We start from the raw sequence: 24,900 nt of genomic DNA, 5'->3' as shown, positions 1-24,900 counted from the left end.
CTTAAACAGATGGTGAAATGTTTTTTGTATAGTTTAGAGAGGGCCTTGCCAAAGTGATGAATTAAGATGAGCTCAATTGCCTTCATTATACAATGATATTATTCAAGCATACTATAAAATCACTTACAACCACTTAAAAAGGATTTAGTGGTCCATTTTATCTGAATGGTAACACCTTTTTTGTCAATGCAGCATTTATTTGGTATTACACAACTTAGATTATTTGTTTAAATTCAAAGTGGAGTTAGAAGATAAAACTTTCTAACTCAAAACTGCTGTCACCTGACCAAGCGACAACTCATCACATAATATTTAAATATGTTACGTTAAATCTAACAAAAAATACATCAATAATGTGCAAAAGTTGAAGTTGGCAGAGATAGTAAATTATATCAAAATTGCTGTGCAGTAAATGAATACTCGCTAGTGGTCAAATCTTGATGAATTGCACCCGATTCGTCTGTCTTTATAAATGTTTATGTGAAAGCATTTCATAATCTGCTTGATGGCACATTGAAATATTATTCTGAAATTTCCATGAACTCCTTGTACTTAAAGTTCAAAATACAAAATCTTTGATAGAAACTTGACTTGGTAATTTTCAATGCTATATAATCAAATGTATATTTTCATTTAATTCTCCTTGAAACTTTACTTAAAGTCTTTCTAAGATACATATCACAAGAAGAATTATTAAAATACTATAAAGCAATGGCGGGTGGAAGAATTACAATTTTTAGATAGATAACACTTTAAAATCCTATCATTTTCTTTCCGTGAATAATTATTGTTCTTCAGGGCCAAGATCATTCCAGTTTTGGTTTATTTTTTCCTCCCAAAATTATATTATTCATTGGCTCCAGCTTCAAGAGGAAAATGCAATGGCAGGTAAGATTTGGGATATTCTAGAGGAAATGTAGCTCAAACCCCTTACATTAGTACAAAATAACCATTTTACTATTCATATCCTAATCTGACTAGAATCTTTAATTAAATACATAATTTTGGAGATTATTCCCCTTTTTTCAATTTAAAACAATTTCCAGATAGTGATTGCACTCTGTATGTGTACGTTTATGGTATGATTTTCTGTCATTCCCTTAAATGTTATTTTCATAGCCCGTAGGCCATGAAGGTATTAAGCATGTCGCTAATACCCAAGGCAAGGAGAGCAAGATGCTGCCTTTGAAAAATCAATTTTCGCAATATCCAAATAATCTGAATTTTGCAAAATGTCCATAAATAGAAATAAATATGTTATCCTGCTTATGTTTTCCTTTGGAATTCATTGCATTCCAATGACAGTCGTTTGTCAAAAATATTGCTTGTTTTGGAAAGAATCGCAAAGTGAATTGACATAATAAGAATGCGCAATATTTATTTTGGCAGATGAGGACGTACTATCTTGGTGTGTTCTACTACTTTAAAAGTCTGTGACACATGTTTTAAGACTTGTATTGTTTGTAACATGCTTGCTGTTTAGTTGAAGACTGAGCATCACAAACATGTTTATTTGATGTTCTCAGTCATTGTGACTCGATGTAAATGGATAATGCTTACCCTGATGACAACATAGCCAAGGCCCTCGGCTGCACCATGTAAGGCTGGGTGAGTTTGCAAACTTGCAGAAGCAATGCAAAACTGAAGAAAGTCTGCATATTAAAATAAGATTAGCACATGCAAAAACTGCTCAAGGCAAGATGGCAGATTGGCACAAATGACATATATTGGAAAGGTTGTAAAATATTGCAATGCGCAAGTGTTTTTTTTGTTTTCATAGATGTTTTTCAAGGCAAACAACAAAATAGAGCCTCTGGCAATCTCTCCTCCACAGTCTCCAACCTTATCATTCCCCAGCCCCACAGCGCCCGCTTCAATCTCCTTCCCAATATCTAAAAAAAAGGACGGCCTTTGCAGATGCTTAGTTTCTGCCTGCTTCTGCTCCACAGAACTCATCTTCAAATACTTTGATTTCATCCTGCCGCCCCTTGCCCAGTCTCTTCCGATCTACATCAGAGGCACCTCACATGCCCTTCAACTGCTCAATAACTTTCAATTTCTAGGCCCTATTGCCTCCTGTTCACCATGGAAATTTACTCCCTTTACACCTCCATTCCCCATCAGCAGGATCTCAAGGCCCTCTGGTTCTTCATTGAACAGACCCAATCACTTTCTCTCTACTAACACTCGACTCTGCCTGGCATAATGTTTTTAAGAAGGAACTGCAGATGCTGGAAAATTGAAGGTACACAAAAATGCTGGAGAAACTCAGCGGGTGCAGCAGCATCTATGGAGCGAAGGAAATAGGCAACGTTTCGAGCCGAAACCATAGATGCTGCTGCACCCGCTGAGTTTCTCCAGCATTTTTGTGTACCTTCTGCCTGGCATAACTTGTTCTCACCCTCAACAACTTCTCTATTGACTCCTTTCCAAGTTAAAGGTGTAGCCATGGGCACTCACATGGGCCCCAGCTGTGTCTGCCTTTGTGTCAGTTATGTCGAACAGTCCTTGTTCCAGACGTACAGGGGGGAGGGGGGGGGGCACCATCCCACAACTATTTCTCAGCTACATTGACAACTGCATTGGGGCTGCCTCCTGCAGCCAATCAGAACATGTTGAGTTAATTAACTTTACTACTAACACCCACGCTGCCTTCATATTCACTTGGACCGGCTCTTATACCTCTCTTGCCTTTCTTGATCCCTCTAACTCCATTACAGGTGACAGACTATCAACTGGTGTCTACTACAAACGTACCAATGCCTACAGTTTTCTGAATTACACTTCCTTCCACCCTGCCGCTTGTAAAGATGCTATTTCCGATCCTCAATTCCTCCATCTCCAATGCATCTGCTCCTAAGGTGAGGTTTTCCATTCTAGGAAATCAAGATGTCCTCTTTCTTTTGCGTGAACACTCTATCATAGATAGATCCCCCATCCACATCTCCTCTGTGTCCCATAGTTCTGCTCCTGCTTCCCCTCCCTCAGACGGAACAAGGATAGAGTTCCCCACATCCTCATTTTTCACCCCACCAGCCTCCCCATCCAACACATCATCCTCCTATAGTTCCATCACCTCTTTCCACAGAGACTGCTCCCTGTGCAACTCATTGATTTCCGGTGGGCAGCGCGGCTCTGGCCAGCAGCGGCCTCTGCAGTCTGTCCGCGTTTTATTATTTTCTGTCTGTGTTTTAATGTAGTTTTTGTTATTTTTTGTTGGGGTGTGTGTGTGTGGGGGGGTGGGGGTGGGGTGGGGGAGGGGGGGGGAAACTTTTAAAAATCTCTCCCTGCACTGGAGACCCGACCTTTTCTCTCGTCGGGTTTCCGTTGTCGTTGGGGCCGCAACGAGGAGCGGCCTCCAACAGGAAGAAGCCGGGGACTCCGGTGCTACGACTCACCGTCGCCGTCGCGGGGCTGCCCTCCGAGTCCGGAGCGGGTGGAGCGGTGGTGTAGCGCTGCTGCTGCTGCGGCCCGACCGGAGAGTCGGAGGCCCCAACGACAGGTCTGCGGACGGCGGCACCGGGAGCCCGCGGCTCCCTGGAGGGAGACCGCTTTTCATGGCTCTCGCAACGGCGACTTCCCCCGCCCGAGTTGCGGGGTTGAAGAGCTCCTGGAGCGGGGCCTAACATCACCGCCCCGCGCGGCTATGCTAGCGCACACCGGGGGTTCTAACACCAAGACCCGGTGTGCGACCTCGCACCACCCGGCGTGGCTTAAATGGCCGCGGGACAATTGCCATCGCCAGCCGGGGGCTTTGACTTTGACTCTGACATGGGGGGGGGGGGGAGAGTGCAGTGGAGAAATAAGTTTATTTGGCCTTCCTTCACAGCGATGTGATGGATGTTTATGTAAATTATGTTGTGTCTTGGGTCTATGCGTTTGTATGTATGGCTGCAGAAACGGCATTTCGTTTGGACCTCAAGGGGTCCAAATGACAATAAATGTATCTTATCTTATCTTATCTTTAGCTTATCCTTTCCCATCCAAACCACCCCCTTTCCAGGTACTTTCCCCTGCAAGCACAGGAGACACAACCGCTGTCCCTATACCTCCTCCCTCACCTCTATCCAGGGACCCCAGCAGACCTTCCAGGTGAGACAGTGGCTCACATGCACCTTCTCTAATCGCATCTACTGCGTCTGGTGTCCCCGGTGTGGCCCGCTCTACATCTGTGAGACCAAGCGTAGACTTAATGACCGTTTCACTGAAAACATGCATAGTCTACCAAGACTTACCTGGTTCTCTATGTGTAAGAGAGAACTGCAAGATGCTGGTTTACCTGGTTCTCTACCTGGATTTCCAGGTTGTTAATAATTTTAACTTATTGTCCCATTCCCATACTGACTTTTCTGTCCTGGCCTTCCTCCATTGCCAGAGTGAGGCCACAAGCAAACTGGAGGAACAGCACCGCTGATTCCACATGGTGGAACATAGAATGATCCCATTTAGGCAACTACAACCCTCCTTCGCCACCCCCCCACCTCCAGAAATGCAGCCTGACCTGCTGAGTTGCTCCAACATGTTGTGTCTTTTTTTGCATCAACAATATAGCGCTGACAGTGAAGAACGTTGAAGCAAAATACTGTGGCCTATGATTGAAAAAAGGCCACAGTACTTTGTGGTGTTGAATTCACGTGACACTAGCAAGCCTAATGCCATTATGAAATGCAATAGACAATATATTTGATGTATATTATAATAGCCTGCTGTTATAATTGCAGTTATAACAGGTTAATCGTAATTAATCTGGCAACTAATTGCAGAAGCAAACAGAATTAGGCTGACACAGAATATTACATAGTTTGCTCAGAGGCAAAGAAACACACTTTGAGTGGATTTGAAGTTAAAAAGGAAATGCATGCTGAATGGCACCTCTGGAACTTAACAAAAGATAGCAGCAAGTTGATAAGTACAGTTCAAATAGTGGTCAGGACATTGTAACGAGTCTAGATACTTCAGCAAATTACTCTGTAATAGAATGAGATACTGTCAGGCACAACCAAATAAGTTATGGTCATAGAGATGCACATATAATATGGAGAGGTGCTATAAAGACTGACAGGATTAAGCTAAATGATTGTCAAAGGTTATTGGGAAGTATAGCTATTGATAACTGTAATTTTCACACATTTCCTTATGGCAAAGAAGAAAGCCATTTGGCCCGTCGACAATTTTCCAGATCTTAGGACATTCCCACCAGCCCCTTACCTATATCCCGGCAACTTCTCCTTTCTCACATCCCCATCAGCTCTCCCTTCCTCGATTCTTCTGCCACCCACAAATAGAACAGGATTAATTCACAATTGGCTAATTAACCCGTCAACATGAATTTGGGATGTGGATGGAAACGAGGAGAGACACACGCAGTCACGGGAGCACGTGCAAACTCTATGCAGACAGCATCGGAGATCAGGATTGAAACAGTAGCTGGAATTGCACTGCAGTAAAACTAACAGCAATCTTCACTCAGAGGATGAGAATGGATGGGGGAACACAGAGAGTATGTCTTCTGCCTGATCACTAAGTAGAATGAAGGCCGACTGGCAGTCGATGTCATTGCACAATGTTTATTGCCCTGTTACATAGCCCATGGAAGCAGAGGCAGGCACACACCATTGAGCAATCCATTGGCTAAGACAAAATTGATCAAGAAATGAAAGGTGAAGGTCGGAGACAGATATTCAGTTGGGAAGCAAATACACTTTGTTTTATGATGAGAAACATAAACCATTGGACTGTTTACATGGAGGAGCTATGAAAGTTTGAATCAATCAGAATTACTTCAGCTGAAAATATCAAAGACAGTTCGAAAGGGTAAAAATACAAGGCATATAGAAACGTAATAAATAGGTGCAGGAGTAGACGATTCAGCCCTTCGAGCAAGCACCGCCATTCACTATGATCATGGCTGATCATCTAAAATCAGTACCCCATTCCTGCTTTTTCCCCCATGTCCCTTGATTCTGTTTTGCAGAACAGTTAGCAATTCATTGGCAGCAAAAGAACGCAAAACCTCATTATAGTGATATTAGGGCCACTCAACAAGCTAAGCAATAGATCATGAATTCCCAAGACATTGTAAAGGATGTGACAAATCACTCGTCAGTGCAAGATTTTGCAATGAAGAGTCAAGTTATGGGGTTGTAGTGAGATCTGATATCCAAGCAACGTATACAGATTTAGAGGTCTGAATCCTGTATTACAAGAAACCTGTGCCGAAAAAGACCTACAGTTCTAGTGGTCGGAATTACAAACAATAAAAGCTGCATCTGTGGGTACTTTGTTTGTTAAACTGATACAATGCTGCTGCAGCACAATTAGGACAGGCAGTCACATTAACTTTAAGTTAAAACCTGGAAACACCCTAGGCTGGAAAAGCAGGAAACACATATATAAATCTTAAAAAGGATGGAACCTTGAAGACAGGGACCAACATGTATAAAAGACAGTCCTACAGAGGATAGCAGTGGGCAGTGAGAGTGGAACAGAAAGAGAATCTTTGACCCGAAACCCATCTTGGAAACATGAGCTCAGCAGGGAATTGACAATATCTGAAAGGTAGAATTATTCATAGAAACATAGACATAGAAACATAGAAAATAGGTGCAGGAGGAGGCCATTCGGCCCTTTGAGCCAACACCGCCATTCATTGTGATCATAGATGATCGTCCCCAATCAATAACCCGTGCCTCCCTTCTCCCTTGATTCCACTAGTCCCTAGAGCTCTATCTAACTCTCTCTTAAATCCATCCAGTGATTTGGCCTCCACTGCCCTCTGCGGCAGGGAATTCCACAAATTCACAACTCTCTGGGTGAAAAAGTTTCTTCTCACCTCAGTCTTAAATGGCCTCCCCTTTATTCTAAGATTGTGGCCCCTGGTTCTGGACTCACCCAACATTGGGAACAATGTTCCAGCATCTAGCTTGTCCAGTCCTTTTATAATCTATATTACTAAAAGTAAGATCTTGACCACTTCCTGTTTTTCTGTTTCATGATTTTTGAAAAAACGCTGCCACTCACGGCTGTGATTTTTTGGTTATATTACTCAGAGCCCCCCTCCGCAGGACGAGGATTTCTCCCATCGATTAAAAATAAAAGCATTATTAATGTTTCAAAAACGTTGACATTCTCTCTGCTGCCCCTGCTGGTGGGAGGGGGAGGGACTATAAAACGCGGAAGGGTTGTGCCTCATTCAGTCTCTACAAGATGGAGGAAGCGAGAGGGTCACGTCTCTGAGCTGCGAATAACACTGAGCTCATGTCTACTCAACTGTGAGTGCTCTTAATATGGTTTGAAAATGAAAATGTGGTTGCTTTGAAATGCTGCACTGCAAATGGTCATTGGTGGTGGTAACTGCTTTGAAATACTGCACTGCAAATGGTCATTGGTGGTGGTAAATGCTTTGAAATGCTGCACTGCAAATGGTCGTTGGTGGTGGTAACTTGACAACTTCCTGTTTGCACTGTGTATTGATTTTAGATAAAATGCTACCACTTATGGCTGTGATTTTTGGCCATCTTACTCAGTCCCCCTCTGTTCATCAGGTGCAGAGGATAAACAATAAAAGTGTTATTAGTGTTTAAAAAAATGTTGAAAATCTCTCTCCTGTCAATCACGCCATGAAGGCTATGCCCCTTCCGGTGGGAGGGCGTATAAAACCCGGAAGTGTAGGTGTGGCTCAGTCTCTGCAAGATGGGGGAGGGAGAGGTCACGACTCTGTCTGAGCTGTGAATCAACTGAACACACTGAATGTCTACTGAACTGTGACTGTGGGGTTTATGTGGTGTTTTGTGTGGTTTTATGGTGGTTTCACCCTGCTTGAAATGGTATGGAACTTCAATTTGGTTGTCTTGCACCCTGCTTGAAATGGCATTAAACAGCATTAGCATTTGGTGGCCTTGCACCCTGCTCGAAGTGGTAAGAAACTGCACTTGAGTTTGGTAGCCTTGCACCCTGCTTGAAGTGGCATGAAACTGCACTTGAATTCGGTGGCCTTGCACCCTGCTTTAAGTGGTCGGAAACTGAACTTGAATTCGGTGACCTTGCACCCTGCTTGAAGTGGTAGGAAACTGCACCTGAATTTGCTGGCCTTGCACCCTGCTTGAAGTGGTAAGAAACTGCACTTGAATTTGGTGGCCTTGCACCCTGCTTGAAATGGAATTTCAAGGAATAGCTGTGAGTCAACTGCTCGCCCACCAGCTGTGAGTGAGCTGCCAGCACATCAGGCTTGAGTGACTGAGCTGTCACCCTAGGAATCCATTTGGCCCACAATGTCCATACTAGCCCTCTGGAAACCAGTCCCTTCAGCCCACAATACCCATACTAGCGCTTCAGAAAGCTCCCCCCCCCCCCCCACCCACTGTCTACCAATATTGCAATATTGGAATTGGTGGAGAGGTGGAATATCGCGTTGGGGGACCAGCCCTCCCGTGTGATCAGGGGACCCAATGGGTCCCACTTAGACTAGTTTTATATATATTTCTATAAGATCACCCCTCATCCTTCTAAACTCCAGTGAATACAACCCTAGTCTTTCCTCATATGACAGTCCCGCCATCCCAGGGATCAATCTCGTGAACCTACGCTGCACTGCCTCAATCACAAGGATGTCCTTCCTCAAACTAGGAGACCAAAACTGTACACAATACTCCAGATGTGGTCTTACCAGACCCCTATACAACTGTAGAAGAACCTCTTTACTCCTATACTGAAATCCTCTTGTTATGAAGGCCAACATTCCATTAGCTTTCTTCACTTTCTGCTGTACCTTCACGCCAACTTTCAGTGACTGGTGTACAAGGACACCCAGGTCTCGCTGCACCTTCTCCTTACCTAACCTAATCCCATTGAGATAATAATCTGCCCCCTGGTACGGATGGTACTGATGGAGAGCTGCTTCTCAGTGTAGGCTGCATATTTGTTGAGTATGGCAAAACAGCAAAGATGCAGCACACTTGTGAAAAGCAAGGTCCTAGCTGAGTTAGTGGCAATCAAACAGTGACAATTAATAAAGGCTCCGTCGGTATATACTTCAAAGAGGTAACCAGCATCCTCGATAGCCAAGTTTGAAGAGGCAGGCAATTCAAAAGGAATTATGGGATTATCTGTCTCTAAAAGGTAGTGGATGTTAAGATATTTATAAATTTCAAGGCTAAAGTCACAGACTTCCTAAGGCAATCTTTATGGAATATAGATCAAAAGAGATTAAATGCTGTTGAAATGGGCGATCAGTCATAGGCTAACTAAATAGTTGAGCAGGTACAGGACACTGACTGATCTACATCTGTTCCTGTGTTCATACGAGTTGGTACACAATAATAACTGAGCCTCAGTTGCAGAATTACCTTTGCAGGAAGAGTGTTATTTAAACCATGGAAAGAGTACAAAGAAAATTATTTTACAATGATATCGGGGAGAACATGACGGCATATTAGCGCAGCAGTAGAGTTGCTGCCTTATAATACCAGAGTCCTGCGTTCGATCCCGACTACTCTACAGCAGAAAATCTTAGAGATATGAGATTTTAAACTGGCTGTTTCTAAGTGTCAACTACCTCTGATTTTTAGCTGGATCAGTAACAACAGGGTACAGGATCTGAATTAAAACAGAAATATGAAATGGAAAATCAAAAAACATTTCTTCGGACTGTTCAAGGTGGAAGGCAGAAATTGCAATACAATAAAGGGGATGATTTATGAAACAGTAAGAAAGAATGAAGATAGAATTAAAAAGCTCCAACTGCATAGCTTGATTAAGTGAGAGTATAATGTTCTTGGCTTCTGATTCTGTACCATCTGTGATTCTACAAAGTATCACTGCTGACTTGCTTTGCTGTAGAAAAATATCCAAAGCAGAAGGGTAACTAGACAAAAATTCTGAATAAATCATTAACAAACAGCTCTTCCCAATCCCATCTCAGCCAACTTCCATATGGCATTTCCTAGCAGATTCTCCTGAAATGGATTTCCTTATTTTGGAACATCCCTTAACACAACCTTTCACAAAATTATAATTTTAAATTTGAGGAATAATTCACTGAATAACATGAGCATTGTAATTCAGATCAGTTTGTACTCATTTACTTTCTCCAAATGGAAGTATTTAACATTTAAATGTGGGCCTGAGGAACACTGCATTCCTTTCAATATGGGGACTGCAGGCAATATGGGGACTACAATATACCTCCACGCACACTTGCAGAGTGAGTGCTGCTCCCATCACATTGACAAATACAATACTAAAATCAAACAGACATGAGAGTAGTAGGTTGTAATGACATCAATCAGAACCAAGCTCCAGCTAATGTCCTCTCTCAAACCAACCCAGCTAAACACCCATTCAGCAACTGGAAGCATCAAAAACCTCTGCTATTTAAAGAGATTATCAAATTCTTGCAAGTCAATTTGAGGTTAAACTTAAATGAAAATTATTTGTTATCAGACAATGAGTACTCGAAGACATAATGCCTTTGGAGCAAAGGATGGCCCTGATCAGCTGCTGGATAGGGGTGGCAGTGAAGCAAAGGAATGGCTGTCAGGAAGGGAACCGCATCTAGCCAGTCTTCAGGGAGCAATTCTCCTACAGCGAATCAAAGCTGTGATTTAGAAACATGATTCTAAATGGAATATGGCATTTGCTCTAATCACAATTTTAACCTCAAGAGTTGGGAAGCTACCACAGCCTTGATTTTTTATCTGTTTAGCTCGTTCTAGGCAGGAAGCAAAGATATACGTGACATCTTGCTGTTTAATAATCAACCTGGCGTAAGTGAGAAAATCGACACACACCATCCTAGACTTAGGCATATTCTTAACCTGTTGTGTGTTTTGTGGTTCTGTACTTCAGCAAGAAACTAGCCAAACGATGTTTCATGCTGAGCTTTGAACCACCCTGCAAAACCTGTTTCTTGAGAGCATCTTTGACAATTTTAACAGACCTTTCCATCACCCCGTTGGAGGCTGGATGGTATGGAGGAACAAATGTGTGTTTTACACCATTCCGCTGCATGAAATCTTTGAACCGTTCTGAATGAACCCGAGGCCCATTATCAGAAACAAGTTCTTCCGGCATGGCATGCAAAAATTGATCTCAACTCATCTATGGTACGCTCATTAGTAGTACTAGACCCCATATGCTTAACCTCAATCCATTTGGAATGACTCTACTAGTGCCAGAAAGTGATCATTAACCTTTTCACAAAAATCTACGTGAACTTTCTGAAATGGTCTACTTGGCCATGACCAGGGTTGCAGTGGTGTTTTTGGTGGTTTACTCTGGTAATTTTGGCTGACACTACATTTGCTCACCAGAGACTCGATGTCACTGTCAATACCAGGCCAATACACAAAACGTCTGGCAATTGACTTCATGCTTACTATGCCAAGATGTTTGGCATGAAGTTCATTCATAATTTTGTTTCTCAAAGACTCTGGTACAACCACTCTGTAACCCCACTTAATGCATCCCTGCTCAAATGATAATTCATGGCGTCGATTATGGAAAGGCTTCCGCTCTGAGTTCAGAACTGAGTTCAATCCACTATCGATTTCAGTCCAACCGTTCAATGTCTGTTCATAGACCCACTTCAGCACAATGTATTTCTCTGTTTCTGCTGCAATTTCTATTGCAGTCACTGGAAAGTCTTCATCTACAACTTGCAGTATGCAGATTGAGTTCTCACTTCCCACGTCAGAGTTCTCATGGGGCAACCGGGACAGCGCATCTGGAACTGCGTTGCACTTGGAGCTTCTGTACTTAACCATGTAGTCATACTGAGACAGCAAAATTGCCCAGCGCTGCATCCTTGATGCCGCCATGGAAGGTATAGCTGACTTGGGACCAAGTATCACTAGGAGTGGTTTGTGGTCCGTCACTAGGGTGAATGGTCCGCCGAGAAGAAACTGATGGAATTTCTTGATTCCGAACACAATGCTGAGTGCTTCCTTTTCTATCTGTGCATAATTGCATTCACTCGGTGATAGGGTGCGGGATACAAAAGCAATAGGCTTTTCCTGTCCGTCATTCATTATGTGGGAGATCACTGCACCTACACCATAACTTGAATCATCACAAGCAAGTTTCATCTCGCGTGTCGTATCGTTGTGAACGAGGAGTTTGTCACTTGTCAAGTTTTCCTTGCAAATGTCATATGCACGGTGCTGTTCCTTTCCCCACGTCCATTTCACATCTTTTTGTAGCAGATGATGTAGTGGCTTTAGCACAGTTGCTAAATCTGGAAGGAATCGTGCATAGAACTGCACCATCACAAGGAATGATCGTAGCTCTGACACATTGTTGGGTTTTGGAGGATTCACTATTGCTTCAACTTTCGCCTTCACAGGGCGAAGTCCATTGGCATCTACTTTGAGTCCAAGGTAGACCACCTCTGACTGCGCAGATGCATATTTACTTTGTCGCAGTTTGACATTGTGGCAGTTCAGTCATGTGAGAACTTGCTCGAAGATTTCCAGATGTTCTACCATGCCCTCTGTGAATATCAGTAGGTCATTCTGGTTGCACACACAGTGCGGAATGCACTGACTGAAATCATTGAAAAGTTGTAGAATGCAGGAACATGATATATGCTTGCTTCACTGTAAATGTGCATTAGTTCATGGCACAGCTGGTTTTTATCACTTTTGAGTGGAGATGGTGGTGTGGGGCCAGACATTTCAGCCTTCCTTAGTCTTGACTTGCTCCATCAATGTTTGTAGTTTTCTCAGCTACAGTTCAAGAATAGGCAGAGCGCTGAAAAATTAGTTAAATCTTTGATAGCTTACTTTCTGATAATCCGAATAGTTCGCAAATATTAACATTCCCATGCCAATTCCAATATTGTATTCCTGTGCTATTTAGTAAATTAGCAATAATGTTTCTACTTTCCAACATCGCTGGTTCATTTCCAAGGTTATAATGGCCTGTCTCATTAAAACAAATTCATTTTCTGCCCACTCAATACCAATTGCACTTAATTGGTGTTTGGTGGCTGATTTCGTTTTCATGGAAGCTGTTGGGAATAGTTGCATATTCTTTGTCTAGTTCTGCTTTTTTCTCAATGGCCTCTTTGATTCATATGGAATTTTTATGGTTTGATGTATAATTGTCCTAAAGTGCTCTGAAGTTGCAGCTAGGAAGATTTAAGTAGGGAAAATAAAAAACAACTACCGTCGCCTGGAATCGTAAATAAAAGTATAAATGTTTCAGCATGATAACAGGTTTATCCTGACAAAGTAGCCTCTGTGGCAATGAGGTGGACAACTAAAGAAGTGGAGGCAATAGTGTAAACATGGAATCAATTCTGCATCTCCTGTAATTTGATCTATTGATAGTTTCTGTTAAAATTAACCTCTGATGAGGAAGATTTAAGATCTTACTTTTTTCAGTTTAATTTGGTTTTGTTCTATTTGCTCTGACAGATTGGTTTTGAGCCAATTCAATATGGTAAAAGGTTTGTTTCATTATCTTATTCCTAGCACCTAATATTACATTTCTGACTTGCCCCTCAAATGTAAGCCATAATTGTGGCCTTACTGCTTTCTGCACACCATTAACTGTACAGCATCTGACGACAATTTATTTTTCTTTTTGTATCAAGAAAGAGAAATGATCGTGTTACATTAGCAAGTGGCAGGTTTGGGAGCATCAGGAAAATTGGCATAGGCCTCTTAATCTCTTGGGCATACTCCACAATTCAACTAGATCATGACCACCACCTCCTTCAACTACCTAACCACTAACCCAGCTATATTAATTGTGGAGGAATTCAATTTTAAAGTTAAGAGGGAGCATTACACTCCCTGCACAGGCACATACCAAAGTGGTATTAAATGATCAAGATCAAAATGAAGAGAGGATCAAGACCACTAAAGATAGGACCAGGGGGAACAAAGATAAATAAATAATTTTTAAGCCGTCCTTTTAGATTCTTTCAAACTCGCTCCATGGACTATTAAACAACATGGAGCAGCACTTCTGTGATGTCAACACAGGACATTAATGTCAATGAGTGGGTTTTGGAGAAGTGTAATGGAGTCAGTGCAGCTGCGAAAGATGCCTCAAAGATAGACAACTCAAGCATTCAAGTTGAATATGAATCTATGAATTGCAAAAAGAACGATACCCCGACTTTTTTATGCCTTGCAATTTGGGTTCTCACATTGGTTTATGGTTAAGGAAGGAACTTGCCATGGTAATTTACTTTTCCTCACTGGGAAGCATTTTTCCTCAATTGTAGTTGCTGTAATGCTTTCTTCTAATTCTTATGAAGTTCATAGATTAGCAGCATTAGTAATACCCAGCCTTCCCTCTCCTCCACCTCCTGACTTCCTAATTTATCCTCTTCTTCTTTCCTATCTTCATATTCAAAATTCCCTTTTGCCCTCTCCATTCCTACTCTTCTCCTCTCACCCCTTCCTTCTCTCCCTCTACCCTCCTCTATCGACCCTCTTCTCTTCCTCTCATCCTCTTTCTTTCTGACCCATTCTTTTGCTTTATCCCAGCTTATTTCCCCCACTGGCGACAAAAGAGATTATTTGATGATTAATCCACCTCATGGTAGTTATCACAGCACAACTGTCTATTGCCTCTCACCCAGATGATGATATAATCTAACAAATGCCAGTGACTGATTAGGGTTTGCCATGAGGTCTTGTGGGATTCCCTCTAGCAAAACAGTGGGGAAAGGAGAACAGGCCAGTGACCTCAGAGACACTGTGATCTTGACTATCTACAAAAAAAGGAGACAAATCTGATTGCAGAGAGCTGCTGAACGGCTGAGAGGTCCCCCTGCTCTCTGCTAGAGACTCGAACGTTTCCTCCCAACAGCCAAAGAGCTGCTCCCCAAAATAGAAGTGTGGGGGATCCACCCAGACGCACAATGTGCATGGGCATCAGCACAAGAGATATGTAGGGAGCAGCACCAACCGCAAAACACGGCCATTTTTGATCTTACAAAAGCCTTTGATTTCATTAGTCTAGAAGAGGCATTGTCCTTAATTTGAGTTCCATCTTTTGCTTGATACATGATGGCATGCAAGCCACAACCTTAATCAACTGGTCCTAGGTAGATCCCATTTCTGTGTAGACTGATACAAAGCCTCAAGATTTTTCTCAGTACTTCTCACTGCAATGCTGCACCTCACTTCCAACAGGTTTCTGCTGGAGCTAATGTACAGGACAAAGAGAAAACTGTTCAACCAATATAACTTCCATTCTAGAACAAAGGTCACTCCAACTTCAGTTGTTCCACAAATGATGATTACATTTATCTACACTTTCTAAGTGATCTTCAACTCATTCACTGAAGAATTAGAGAAAATGTGACTATACTTAACATAATCAAAACAGAGTGTGATCCCACTATGCATGGGGTCACAATTATAGACGCCTCACACAGTAATTATCCACAATGAAACCCTGCTAGTATGAACCACTTTTCATACCTTGGAAGTCACCTTCCGTGACCTTTACTTTCACTGCTCCAGTGCCGTCTTGAGCCAACTGAAGTAAATAGCATTTTAAAATCAAACCCTTCTCAAAGTTCCTGATCTACCAGGCAGCAGCGATCCATGTCCTCGTGTATACTTATGAGTCATGCACTACTTACAGAAGGCTCCTAAAGAAACTGAAGAGATATCACAAATGTTGTCTCTGGAATATTATCCAAAGCCACTGGCCAGATGAGTGAACCAATGTCAACATCTTCTCCCTATCCAACATTCCCAACAATGAGGATCTAATTACACTCAGTTGGGTCCAATGGGTAGAATAAGATGTTCATGTGTTCTGCTCCTCCTGAAACCTACATGGTCTACAAAATATTATATACATTTCTGCTGCAAGTGCACAATGCACAATGCCCAATTTTCAGTGGTGGGAATGAACATTAAAATGTTCTAGATTAAAATTAAATTAAAAATGGCACAAGGTAGATCGACAAAGTGGCTTCACGCCCAATTTTTCAGTCCTTATTTTATTTTCCAAAACAGGACCATCCTCTAACCATACACAAAATAATTGTTAAAGGAGGCCCACAAATTTATTCACACAAAGATACATCTATCCTGCTTAGCAAATCAGTTTCAATGAGCCAAGAAATTATACGACAGGGGTATTTGCATATTTTCAAAGCTCTCACTTGTTTAAAACACGTATTATTAAGAGCTTAATACAGTGAGAAGATAACGAGGGTTGCTATTCATGGCTTAGCTCTATTTCTAGGCACAGTCTGTCTACCTTGCACCTACATCAGTGCATTCGGCACATAGGGCCAACAATTCCATTTTATTGGCTCTAAAATCTGAAGTAAAGCACTGCTAGGATGCAGGGCTAAATATGTTCCAATACTAATCGCAATTTCGAAAACTGACATTAATGGCAAAGATCTCCGAAAACACCTCCATAAAAATCAATGAATAAAAAGATCAAAATTCACTCATAATGAATGTTTCTGAGACAAAAACAAGGTCAGACCTTGTCGCCAAAACAAATTGCTGGATTAAAAAAAACAAGCAGTTACCTCAGTATCACCAGATGAAGCATTCAGTTATTTTTCAGTATTTTGTGTCCTTGATTTGATTGAAAGATTGGTTGTGTAATTTATAGCAACCAATAGTCAGGGGATATGGGGAGAAGGGAGGAACGGGGTACTGATTGGGGATGATCAGCCATGATCACATTGAATGGCAGTGTTGGCTCGAAGGGCCAAATGGCCTACTCCTACACCTATTATCTATTGTCTATAGCAACACAGTACATTATTCATCATAAACCACAGCATGTAATATTTATTGTCTACTTTGTTTTCAAGATAGTGAGGCAGTAAGTAACAAGGGATACATTGTGAGTTCAGAATTGTTTTTGATTTAGTTTGTGCTAGTTTTAGACAATTACATATCACTTGTCAACCCATTTTGTTCCACTGCTATACAGTCTGCCTCATTTCACCATGCACTTCTGGGATGTGACAAGGCAGACCGTCCCAAAATGCCTGCTGAATAGATTGTTGAGATTCTCAAGGAGGTAGGAATATCACTGTGGCTGATCAATCAGGCCATCAAATAAGGGGGAGAGTTTGAAAAGTTTGCAAATTTCAGGTAAAATCACCATGTGCATTCAACTCATACCTGTTTACACTGGTGCACACACAAAATCCATCATTATCATGGCTTGTACTATCCAGCCGGCACAACTACACAACAGGCTGAAACCGCAGTGACTCACAAAGTATGATGCCCCTGACCAGTTAACACCAGTTGAAGTTAATCAGCACTGATTGAAAACATGCCTTGCCTCTTAGAGAGAGCTGCTTATTGTCTGGTAAAAGTAATTTCAAAAGCTTTAGAAGCTTGCTGGATACCAGGGCAGAATAAGGCTGAGAGTAGGTCTCAATGTTCTAACAAGGCTCGGAGGTGAGGCAAGGCAAGGTGGTGAGCAGGAGAGAGGGTCTCTCCACACATTATTAATAAAGTTCCAGTAGAGAAGGTGTAATTCAACATTCAACTACAGATATGGAGTATGCAGACATGGCTACAATTGTGTTCAATGTTTGCTAAGATGGCATGTCCGGTCAAGGGGTTTGAAGATCAAATCTTCAAACATGGCACAATGCAAACGGTTTATGAAGAAGCAGTGATCCTTGCCCACTTACAGGCTTGTGAAGCTTGAACTACCTACAGTAGGTGCCTCAACGCACTGTAGAGGTACCACCAAAGCCAAGAAATGTGTAGGAAGGAACTGCAGATGGTGGTTTAAACTGAAGATAGACACCAAAGGTAGAGTAACTCAGCGGGACAGACAGCATCCCTGGAGAGACCCTTCTGCAGTCTGAAGTTGGCCTGCTACCATTCATATAACGACCAGACACTTAGAGACATAAGCAACTGCAGATGCTGGAATCATGAGCAAAACAAAAAGCTGGAGGAACTCAGTGGGTCAGGCAACATCTGTGGAGGGAATGGAGAGGCGACGTTGCAGATTGGGACCCATTTTAGGAAGAAGGATTCTGACCTGCTGAGTTAGTCTAGCACTTTGTGTTAAACCTAGCATCTACATGACCAACTACATTTTCACACCTCTGCCACTACCCCAGACTTTATACTCATATTAAATTAGTCAATAATTATATAATCTTGGACTTCATTATGTGTATAAGTATTGGCTTGATTGGTGATTTGGTTGATCATGCATTCATGAACTTGGTCAAGTAGACAATGAACGTTGAATTTTACAATTTTAGGTAACCTCTAACAACCCCCCTCCCTCCTTATCTCCTGATATATTTTAACATAACCCACATGATCAGTGTCCTCATCAGGGCGGAGGTGGTAGGAAAGGGGTAACTAACAGTGTACGCCAGAATGTGATTAACTTCTGGATCTCGTTCCCACCCACAGTTACAAGTCTTTCAATGAGCCAGTCTCTCAGTCCAGTTTTCTCAATCCAGCCTTACTTCTGTGCATATCTGTAGCACATTTATGGCCCATGACTATATTAAGCAACTAGATAGACCCAATCGTCCTTGACAGATGTTCAGCAGTCCATCTCATCCATGACTCAAAAAGTCTCTCCTGAGTCCAGAACATTGCTTCTTCGAAAGGTGATGGAAATACTGTATTCCACATACACCGCAGAATATCACCATGGTGTCCACAAAGCATATGTATAGACTCTTCCACAATTGTCATGGTGGTCATATATTTCATTTTACACATGTTCATATTTCTTTATGATATTGGAGCCATACAGCTGGTCGAGTCTATGGCCATTTCTCAGATTAATCTCTACTGTACTGTAACATAGAATTAAGCATGTTACACATGATATGAATATAAGTAGATTGCAATCCCTTGCAGTTATGGGGCAGAATTATTTTGAATTCTTAAGTCTACAAAGGAGCTATGAGGAGTCAAATGTGCATGTTACCATTTTCAAAATAACCACAGTCAATTATTTTCAAACAGATATAGAAGATCCCTTTAAAGAATCTAATGAAGAAGAAAGTGGAGAAGGATTCTTCTGACTTCTAAATGCTATGTTTCCCATATGTGGTTAATACATGGCATTATCTGGGTCATTACAGCACAGTTTGGCAGGATTGATGGCTAATCAATACCGGGTGAGAACAAATGGTAGAAGCTGTTTTCTTGCATACTTCCAGCATTCATGTTGCCATGCTACGCAAATTGCTCTGGAATGTGATTTCATTCAAAGAATGTGCTCTGTCAATTCATGAACAAAATCAAAAACATATTGGCATTCACAGAACCTATAAATCACAGCCTACATAGCCTGAAGTTTCGCCCTTAAGCTTTTAAATTATTTTTTTTTTATTTTCAACGGCTCAGGCAAAACCTGTGGAAGGAATGACAGGATGACGGGTCAGCTCAGGGCACTACTTCAATCTTTGCTCAAAGTTCCAACTTCTGCAGTTTCTTGTGTCGCCTCATGGTGAAATAAGATATTTTGATTCATTCTGTAAAAACTAGCAATGAACATTATTTAGGCTTTTTAAGACGTTTTAAAGAACTCTTATTTATTCATTCAGAAACAAGCTACAACTTAAAAAACAGAGTGATGCCCACAACTTGATTCTGCATTCTGTGATTTCATTTTCTTAGCGAATTATCTTAAACTATTTCTACTTGGCTTTCATTCTGTCACACTGCTAATACCAAGTGAATTGTTCAACCAAATAGAAAATGCAAGAAAAATGCAGTCAATCTTTTAGGTTCTAAAAGATGAATACCATCATGAAGGAGAAAAATAACCTGGATCTTTTCATTCAGATGCCAGATGCCCATCATATATTTCCAACACCATCTATTTTTTAATTAATGATTTTTAATATTTTTATACCCTTATGAATGAACATAATTGCACTATATAAAATGTAATTCTAATATTCTTACAGTCAGGTGATGATTATGATAAGTCTACGTAGAATGCCTAACTGGTTTTAATAAATGTAAACATTTCAGTGTGGGAAGATCTCGGAGAAAACCCACACGGTCACAGGGAGAACATACAAACTGCGTACTGACACCGCCCATAGTTAGGATCGAACCCGGGTCTCTAGCACTGTAAGCGCTGTAAGGCAGCAACTCTACCACCTCGCAACGGTGCCGTAAATTGCAAATCTAGTTAGGTAGCCAGCACCGCCATTCAATATTATCATGGCTGATCATCCAAATTCAGTACCCCGTTCCTGCTTTCCCCCCCTTGATTCCTTTAGCCCCAAGAGCGAAATCTAACTCCCTCTTGAAAACATCCAGAGAATTCCACAGATTCACAAATCTCTGGGTGAAATTTTTTTTCTTCATCTCAGTCCTAAATGGCCTACCCCTTATTCCTAATCTATGACCCCTGGTTCTGGACTCCCCCAATATCGGGAACATTTTTCCATCATCTAGCCTGTCCAATCCTTTAAGAATTGTATATGTTTCTCCTCTCATCCTTCTAAATTCCAGTGAATACAAGCCCATTCAGCCCATTCTTTCATCATGTGTCACTACCGCCATCCCGGGAATTAACCTGGTGAATTTACGCTGCACTTCCTCAATAGCAATACTGTTCTTCCTCAAATTAGGAGACCAAAATTGCACACAATACTCCAGGTGCCCAGTCTCACCAGGGCCCTTTACAACTGCAGGAGAACCTTCTTGCTCCTAAACTCAAACCCTCTCGCAATTAAGGCCAACATGCCATTAGCTTTCTTCACTGCCTGCTGTACCTGCATGCTTACTTTCAGTGACCAATGTACAAGTACACCCAGGTCTCATTGTGCCTCCCCTTTGACTTGACACTTCAGATAATAATCTGCCTTCCTGTTCTTGCCACCAAAGTGGATAATCTCACATTTATCCACATTATACTGCATCTGGATGCATCTGCCCACTCACTCAACCTATCCTAGTCGTCCTGCAGACTCACAGCATCCTCCTCGCAGCTCACACTGGCACCCAGCCTCATCCGCAAACTTGGAGATGTCACATTTAATTCCCTCATCTAATTCGCTAATATATATTGTAAATAACTGGGGTCCCAGCACTGAGCCTTGCGGCACCCAACTAGTCACTGCCTATCATTCAGAACAGGACCCATTAATTTCTACTCTTTGCTTCCTGTCTGCCAACCAGTTTTCTATCATGTCAGTACCCTGCCCCCAATACCATGTGCTCTAATTTTGCTCACTAATCTCTTGTGTGGGACCTTGTCAAAGGCTTTTTGAAAGTCCAGATACACCACATCCACTGGCTCTCCCTTATCCATTCTACTTGTTACCTCCTCAAAAAATTCCAGAAGATTAGTCAAGCATGATTTTCCCTTCATAAATCCATGCTGACCATGCTGACTTTGATCGATCCTGTCACTGCAATCCAAATGCGCTGCTATAACATCTTTACCAATCGACCCAAGCATCTTCCCCACTACCGATGTAAGGCTAACTGGTCTATAATTCCCCGTTTTCTCTCTCCCTCCTTTCTTAAAAAGTGGGGTTACATTGGCTACCCTGCAGTCCACAGATACTGATCCAGAATCAAGGGAACATTGGAAAATGATCACCAATGCATCCACGATTTCTAGGGCCACCTCCTTGGTACTCTGGGATGCTGACCATCAGACCCTGGGGATTTATCTGCCGTCAGTCCCAACAATCCCAACACTCACACCATTTCCTGACTAATGTGGATTCCCTTCAGATCCTCCCTCCCACAAGATCCTCGGTCCCCTAGTATTTCTGGGAAAGTTTAAAAAATAACTATTTAACATTAGTATTGGTTTCTGATTTCAAGCCATTTTCCTATCCATGCTGCCAGATCCTCTAACTCTATGAGCCTCAATTTTGTTTCGCACTCTTTTGTATGGAACTTCATACACATCTTTATACATAAGTCAAAAGTGAAAAACGAGCTGCTGGAGGAACTAAGCAGGTCAGGCAACATTTGTGAAGGCAATTAGAAGGTCGACATTTCAAATAAAGATCAAGACCCTAATCAGCTTCTGCCAAAGGTTCTGCACTTTGCGTGCCTTACTCCTTCGTTCCTTTCATGTTTTTGTGATCCTCTTGTTTAAGGGAGTATGCATAAATTGATAAAGGTGTGGCAAAAATGCAAACAGGTCAGTCTGGAGAAATGTTCCCACCCAAAATGGCACCTATCCATGTTCTCCAAGGATGCAGCCTGATCTGTTGAGTTATTCTAGCACCTTGTGTCTATATTTACTCCTAGCTCTTTGTTTAATGGGACACAGGAAAAGAAAGGTGAAGTTCTGCTGAGACAAAAACTCGACTGGGACCTGAATCCTTGGAAGAAGAATTATTCAATCAAGGGGTGTATTGTAAGGGTTAATCAAACTATGTCAGCTAAAATTGAGTTGTAAGCTAAATCAGCAACATCACATTTCAAAACCTACTTAGGAAAACAATTGTAGATGTTTTGGACAAACGCTTAGGCTAAATTGAAGGCACCAGTAACTCATGAGACCACCTGTGAGGTCACTAATATAAGCTTTTGCCTTGCTCGAGATACCCGAGACAAGCTTTCGAGAGAGACATACAGAGAGAGAGAGAGTTTGGACCATGGTGTGTGACTCAGATGTGCAGATGGGCATTATACTTTTACTTTATTAATAATTTTCTTGTACTTTGCTTCAGCAAATACAGTTGTTTGTACTCTAAAATATTATTTCTCCTGTCATTGATCCGAATCCTTGAATGCTGCTAATGTTTTGGTACAAGGGGGCATTTAGCTGAAAATGGTGATGAGTTCAGAGAGGGGAAAGTTAGAATTTTGAAATTATGGTTTCAGAACAATGTAGCAATTTGAGTAATGCTGTGCAAAATCTGACAAGTAGGGGCAATGAATTTAATGATAATGCATCAGTAAATACAATCAACTAGATAGAAAATGGTAAAAAGTTAAATTTAAGGACACTTTGTATGAATGCATGAATCATCTGTAATTAGGCAAATTAGTACATAAATAGAGGCAAATGGTTCTGATCTAATTGCCATTAGACAAAAGTGGTTGCTTGGGAACTAAAAGCTCCAGGGAATTGTATATTTTGATAGAAAATACATCTCGAAGTGGCACAGGGGGTAGCTGCACTGAAGAATGAACAGCTCAGAAGATTAAAATTCAAGCCAGAATATGTGTGGACGGTTAATGAGATTCGAGATAACTTGGGATGGAAAATACTAATACACTTTATTGTTATGCCTCCTAAAGTACTGTAGCCATTACAAGGATGTTGCCAGAACACGAAGAGCTGGGCTTTAGGGAGAGGTTGGGCAGGCTATGACTTTCCTCTTTGCCCGTAGGAGGCTAGAGGCGTGATCTAATAGAGGTGTATAAAATTGTGATGGGAATGAATAGGTTGAATGCACATCGTTTTTAACCCAGGATAGGGGAATCAAGAACTAGATGGCATGGATTTAAGGTGCAAGAGGGAAAGATTTATTGGGAACCTGGGTGGCATCTTTTTTCATACAGTGGAAGATGTACAAGGTATTGGTATGGGTACACGGAACAAGCTTCCATAGAAAGTGATTGAGACAAATATAATAACAACAGTTAAAAGACATTTGAATGTGTACATGGATAGGGAAAGTTCAGAGGGATATGTGCAAATGGGATTAGTATAGATGGGCATCTTGGTTGGCACAGCCGTTTTGGGCCAAACGTCCTTTTTCCGCACTGTATGACTCTTATAACCTGTACATGGGAAATTGTGTCTCACCAGTTGAATTGAAATTTTTGAAGAGATGCCCAGAAGACCGATGAAGGCCTTGCAGTAGACATTGTCCACATGGACTGCATGGTAAGCCAGTCTGGAAGGTTAGATCACTTGGGATTCTGGGTGAGTTGTAAACATAATTGGCTTGAATCTAGGAGACAGAGGGTGGTAGTAAAGGGTTCTTATTGAGAGTGGAGTTCTGTAACAATGTAGAGGCTATAGGTTTAAGGTGAGAAGGAAAAGATTGAAAAACGCAACTTTTCACAAAGCGGATCATGCATACAATGCATGGTTTGCCAAAGGAAGTGGCCGAGGCAGGTACAATTAGAACATCTGAACAGGTTCATGGGATAGGAAAGGTTTGGGGGAATACTTGAGGATGACGAATAAGTGGGACTAGCTTGTTTAAACAACTTAGTCGGCATAGACGAGTTGGTTTGAAGGTTTCATTTCCGTAAACTCTGTAGCTCTGTTACTTTAAATCAAATTATCTGACAAAGGGTCCCGACCCAAAATGTCATCTATCCATTTTTTCCAGAGATACTGCCTGATCCACTAAGTTACTCCAGCATTTTGTGTCTATTATTGAAATTAGTTTGCAGTTGAGTACATAGAATGTGTTTCACATAGTTGATGAAACTATACATCAAGACATCAACTAGGACATATATTTATGGCCTTGTAATGAAACTGCATTAATTAGGGATCTCATAGTAAAGGACCCTCCCCTACAGGAGAATAATGACAGTGGTGCAGGGTTTTAATATCTACTAGATCAAGTGGGACCTGTTGGGTCCCGTTCCCTCAACGCGCGATTGCGGGGGCAGGGGGGGGGGGGGGGGGGGCTGCGGCTTCACACACACTAACCACCCCTACACACACACACACTAAAGGGGGGAGGAAGAGGGGGGGAAGAGGGGGGGAAGAGGGGGGGGTGGACAGGGGAGGGGATAGGGGGGGAAGACGTGGAGGGGGATAGAGGGGAGGAAAGAGGGGGGAAAGAGGGGGGGAAAGGGGGCGGAAAGAGGGGAGAAAGGAGCGGGAGGGAGGGGGGAAAGAGGGGGGAGAGAGGAGGGGGGAAAGAGGGGGGGGAGGAGGGGGGAAAGAGGGGGGGGGAGAAAGTGGGGGGAAGAAGTGGGGGGGAAGGGGGGAAAGAGGAGAGGAAGA

The sequence above is a fragment of the Leucoraja erinacea genome, chromosome 13, assembly GCF_028641065.1.
Source record: "Leucoraja erinacea ecotype New England chromosome 13, Leri_hhj_1, whole genome shotgun sequence".
NCBI lineage: Eukaryota > Metazoa > Chordata > Chondrichthyes > Rajiformes > Rajidae > Leucoraja > Leucoraja erinaceus.
The sequence above is the reverse complement of the archived record's forward strand: the minus strand, read 5'-3'. Positions refer to the sequence as shown.